This window comes from Notamacropus eugenii, chromosome 2 (assembly GCF_028372415.1).
Source record: "Notamacropus eugenii isolate mMacEug1 chromosome 2, mMacEug1.pri_v2, whole genome shotgun sequence".
In the NCBI taxonomy this organism is placed as follows: domain Eukaryota; kingdom Metazoa; phylum Chordata; class Mammalia; order Diprotodontia; family Macropodidae; genus Notamacropus; species Notamacropus eugenii.
Window position 1 is genome coordinate 437,661,468 of NC_092873.1, and position 6,040 is coordinate 437,667,507.

A 6,040-nucleotide genomic window follows, 5' to 3' on the forward strand; every position below is an offset into this window, starting at 1 on the left:
GTCTTCATTATTCCCTCATTATTTGGACTGTTTTTGCCTCCTGTTTCTTGTCAGAAATGGATTTAAAAGAGTGTTTCAGGCTCTGGTCTGTAGGAGGGCCATTGATCTCCTTCTTCAACCTTATTAATGATTCTATTTTTTTTCTCTTGCTGCCTGTATTTCTTTCTCCCTATGGTAGATTTGTCAGAAACTATTCCCTATCTCATCTGTGATTTTGGGAATCAATGACTCACGTTTTGCCTTTATGAACTCTTTTTAAACTCCACCCCCTGCTTTTCTTCCTCTGAGTTTTCCAAACCTCACTTAGGGGAGAAGAGGATCTAGCCTTGAGCCTTCAGCCTTAATCAATAAGCATTATTAAATTCCTACCATATGTAAGGCATTTTCCTAGGTGCTAGGTACACACACACACAAAATCAGTCCCTACCTGCAAGGAGTTTTCATTCTATCAGAGAAAAACAATAGGTACCTATGTAAATATTCAAAATAAATCCAGGGTAATTTGGTGTGTGTGAGAGGGCCCTAGCAGCTGTGTAAAAGTGTCATATAGGCTGAGCTGTGAAGGGAGCTAGGGATTGATTCTAAGAGGCAGCAGGGAAGAGGGAGTGTGTTCTGATGGGGGACATCCTTTGCCATGGCCCAGAGAGGGGAAACAGAAAGGAATGGAATAGCTAGAAGCCAACTGAGGCAGTTTCCTGGGGCACCAATCCAGGGCACTTCAGCATGATTTTTTTTTTTTTTTACTTTCTAGCTTTTACTAGCAACCAAATCCCAATTAGAGCTCCTTGTCTCCTGTTTTTCCTCAGTCCCAGAGCCAACTCAGCCCCCCACCCCCACTCCCAGGTAAAAGATCTACTGCTCCTGAACTCTAATTACCAACATGACCTCTGTCCCTGTTGCCATCATCACTTTACAGTGGAAAGAGTGACAGATTTCAAGTTAGAGAAGTTTGGTTCAAATCCCAAATTCAAATCCCTGCCTTCATTACTCATCTGACCTCAGGCAAGTCACTTAACTCTCTGAGCCTCAGTTTCCTCAGTGGTATAATAAGGGGACTGGACTAGATGACCCTTGATGTTCTTAGTAAACCTATCAAATGGGTGCCCATTTCCAGCCCTCACTTTCCTCCTAATCCCCTGAAGGAGGGGCAATTTGGCATTTATTCTTCCCCCTTAAAAATAACACTTGGGTGGGAGGCAGGAGGCAGGAGGACCAGGATGTAATCCTGCTTCTGCCACTATTCAACCCCATAACTGTATACAATCAATCTATAAGCATTTATTAAATGCCTACCTTGTGCCAGGGGCAGTGTGCTAGGGGTGGGGAGACAAGAGTTGAATCAAAATAGGTCCTGCCCTAAAGGAACTTATTAATTCAGCCAAAGCATCAAGAGAAAGGGGAATGAGGGAAGAACTCACTAGGGTAAATGGGGAACAGCGTCAGACAGGTTGAGGGTAAAGTGCTCATGGGATGTCCAGGGGGAGTGGGTGAAGGGGATCAGGAGCTCCAGAAAAGACAAAGCTAGAGGCATAGACTGGGGGGTTGGAGAATTTATCTGCATATACATGATGGCTGAAGTTATGAAAGTGGATGAGATTTCTAAGGGAGAGGGTGTAGGGAGAGAAGAGGAGGGAAGAGGAGGGGAGAGGGGGAGAGAAGAAGGGAGGGGAGGGGAGGAATGGGGAGGAGAGGACCAGAGACAAAGGTATGGTGAATATCAACATCTGGGAGTGAGCACATAGAAGGAAAAGCAAGACAATAGTGTCTGTTCCCAAAGTACCATGGCTTCCACTGAGGAAGGAAGAGAGCATATATAAATATACATATATATGTATGTATGTATATGTATACATACACACACATATATATACATACATATGTACACACACATATATAGTGTTCATAATGTATATGTGCATACATATATACCCAGATGTTTGTGTATATACACACATATTTATATATTCACATTTATATACATAGATGTATATTGTCACAATGTATGCCTATACATACATACACACACACATATATATGTATATATATACATATATATGTGTGTGTGTATACATATATGCAGTGAGGTGGCACAGTCAGGAAGACTCATTTTCCTGAGTTTAAATCTGACCTCTGACGCATCCTAGCCGTGTCATCCTGGGCAAGTCACTTAACCCTGTTAGCCTCAGTTTTCTCATCTATAAAATGAGCTGGGGAAGAATAGTGAACTCCTCTAGTATCTTTGCTAAAAAAAACCCAAATGGGATCATGATGAGTCAGACACAACTGAACAACAAAACTATCTCTCTCTCTCTCTTTCTCTCTCTCTCTCTCTTTCTATCTATCTATCTTTCTATATCCATATGTCAATACGCACATAATCACATACATAAACTATATATTTATATATAAATACATTTTTTGAATTTGACTTCTTGTCTTTCTGTCACATGACTCATGACAGCTCATCTTGGATTATTCCATTTGACTGGGTGGGGGAAGGAAAGGGGCTCGACTTCCTGTGCCTAGCATGGCGTAGCGAGGTATCACTCTCTGGGGAACTCCTAGATGTCAGCCATCTTTCTATCCCATGGGTAGTGATGGACACCTTTGGGATGTGACAAGAAGATGATCTCATCCCCCATCCCTTAGGAGGCCTGTTTCATCACCTGACAACTAAGATTCCTTTTCTTGATACATAACTCCCCTATGTCCTTAATAAAAGACAGGCCCTTAATGAAAGAGGCCTGTCATGTCCTGAACTATGTCCACAAATCCTTGTCTTAGTCATAGGATTTGACTAAGAGCTAGAAGCGATCATGTTGCCCAGCTTCTTGATTTAATACATTAGAACACTGAGGCTCAGAGAGGGACTTGAGGAATGCAGAGTCTAGGAAATTTAAGACTCATTGAAGTGAGGTGAAGGCAAAGGAGTGGTTCTAGAAGGTAATGGGTATCAGTTACCCTGCCTCTGGTATATGCAGCAGATGGCCAGAGTTAGAGGCCCAAAGACAAGGCTTGGGAGTCAGTACATAATGTGAAGGGTCCACAATGGGAAAGAGACTCTAGCAATGGTATTTCACCAAGTCGTGATCTTGCTGCAGGTATTCTAGGAAGTAAGAATGTCTTTGGATCCTGTAGTTATGACTACATAGCCAAGCAAGGAAGAGAGTGGGGAACTCTGCCACTACGGACACAAAACATTACCTCCAGCAATGAAATTGTGCTAGACAACAGGAACCCATCATTTCACTTCCCAGAAAACTGGAGGATGAAGAGTTGGCCCTAGCCAGCTGAAGGGCTGCTCAGAGAGGTGGACTTGGTTCCCTGGAAAAAGAATGCATATGATCACTCCAGGGAACCGTAAGGCACTGACAGACAGAGGTATAGCAAAGAGCCATCCCTTGGCCAAGTCAGAAACCATGGGAATGGAACGGGGGGAGAGAAAGAGACAGAGACAGACAGAGAGACAGAGACAGACAGAGAGACAGAGACAGAGAAAGAAACAGAGAGAGAGAAAGTCAAAGACATAGAGTCAAAGAGAGAGGAGAGACAGAGAAACAGAGGAGAGACAAAGACAGATACAGAGAAGCAGAGAGAGGGAGGGGAAGAAGGGAAAAGAGAGAGACAAACACAGAGAGAGAGACACTGAGACACACACACACACATACTCAGAGAAACATTGAGAGAAGAGAGACAAAAGACAGACACACAAAGAGAAGAAGAGTCGGGGAGGGGAGGGAGGGGAAAGAGGAGACAGAGACAGAGAAACAGACAAATAGAGAGACAGAGACATAGAGTCAGAGAGAGAAGGAGAGAGACATAGAGAAACAGAGAGGAGAGACAAAGACACACAGAGAGAAGCAAAGAAGGGAGGAGAGGGAGGGAAAAGAGACAGACAGACACACAGAGACAAATAGAGACAAGCAGAAGGGAGACACAGAGAGAGAGAGAGACTGAGACAAATAGAGAGAGATAGAGACATGGAGTCAGAGAGAGAGAAAGAGAGACACACAGAGACAGATAAAAACACTGAGAGAGGAGAGACAAAGACGCACAGAGAGAAGCAGAGAGAGGGAGGGAAGGAGGAGAGAGAGAGAGAGAGAGAGCATTTATTAAGTGTTTGTTTGCCAGGCACATACATTGGCAGCATAGGTACTGGCATGTTCATAGGTGGATTTTCCCTGGCAACAGGGATCTCAGAAGCTAAGGAAAGAGAGCTTCACAGTAAAAGGGATGGTCAAGTGTTGTCTACCCTGTATCTCTCGGGCTAATTGGCAGGATAAAATGGAAGCATGTATGTGAAAGCACTTTAAAAACCAAGAATTCCTGTATTAGGATAGTAGAAAAAACACAGCTGACGTCCATCACCTTCTCCAGAACCAACAGTGTCCATTCCGTAAGGCTCTGCTGGACCTTGGGCTGCTGCACAAAGGTCCCCAGATATGGTCTCATTAAGGCTGAAGGCGGCAGTGTGTTTGCTCCAGGGGTGCCCTTGGGGCAGCTCATACTGGCTCCCTTTTGTTAACATTTCAAAGTAATGAAATAAGTAAAGAAATTCCAGCACTAAGTCAAGGATTTGGCTCAAACTAGCGGCTATAGAGCAGAGTACTGACAAGGCACAGTTCTACAAGAAGGAGTAAAGCCAGACCTTGTCCTTCCCAGGTTCCTGGAGACTGCGAAGGTCTGAAGAAGGATTCAGCTCCCTAGTGACCCTGATTTCTTTGCCTGCTTAGAGGAATAAAAGACTTTAACCTCGGGGTATTCTGGATTATTGCCGTAATCCTTTAATTGTTTGTCTTGATTCCAGTCTCTTCCGCCTCCGATCTATCTTCCCTAACACTATCCCTCAAATATAGGTCTGACTACACTCGTTATCTGTTCAAAAAGCTTTCATGGCTCCCTATTATCTCTAGGATAAAATACAAATTCTTCAGACTGGCAAGTAAGGCTCTACATGATCTGCCTCTCTCCTCTTTGTAGGCTTATTAAATATTATTCCACTTTATGAACTCTGAATTCTAGTCAATCTTTTCTATTAGATGTGGTCCAAATTTGATATTCCTCTTCCTAGCTCTGCTTTCAGATAGAGAAAGTTGGTAACAGTACATAAAATGCTAGATCTGAGTTTAAATGCAGACTCAGACATTTTGGGACTCTGGGCAAGTCACTTAATCTCAGACTGCCTCAGTTTCCTCAACTGTAAAATGAGGGTAATAACAGCACCTACCTCACCGGACTGTTGTGAGTATCAAATGAGATGATATTTATAAAAAACTTGAATATGCTCCTTTCTAACCTCTGCCACCCATAATCCCGAACTTCATTAAAGGCTCGGTTCAGAGGTTGGCACCTATGACAAGCCTTGTCTGACCTCTCTCCCCAGATTAATAGTGCTCTTTCTTGCTTCTAATGGTCTTCCATTTAATTATTTGTGTACGTGTTGTGGCCCTGCCCCTCCTGCCAAGATAAAGATCCTTGAGTCCAAGAATTATTTCATTTTTATTTTGGGGGTTCCCAGTTCCTTGTATGCATTTAATACATCAACAAATTAATCAACAAGCATTTGTTAAGTGCTCATTATATCCTAGACACTGCTAGTCACTGAGATTAGAAAGCAAAACCAAAAATTGTCCCTGCCCTCAAGAAACTTACATTCTGCAAGGAAATATATGTTTGTTGAATTGAGTTGAGTAATGTGTTTTTCTAAATCAGGCTAATTTCCTTGGCTTTAAACTGCTGCTACTTCTCATCTTCAGTCTGGCTGGACCTCTAGTTTACAATGGCAAATCACTCTGGTATCTTTGCCAAGAAAACCCCAAATGAGGTCATGAAGAGTAGGACATGAGTGAAAAACAGCTGAACTGCTAACAATAGTCATAGCTGGGACCAAACCCCATTGCTCTGCTCCCAGTGATTCTCAATATGGCTCTGTTCCCAATGTTTCCAATTTTCTCCAGCACTGGTCCAGGACGCACATTTGAGCTTAATCCATTATTAACATTTTTCCCATTACTTTCTTAAGACTAGACAATCAACAAAC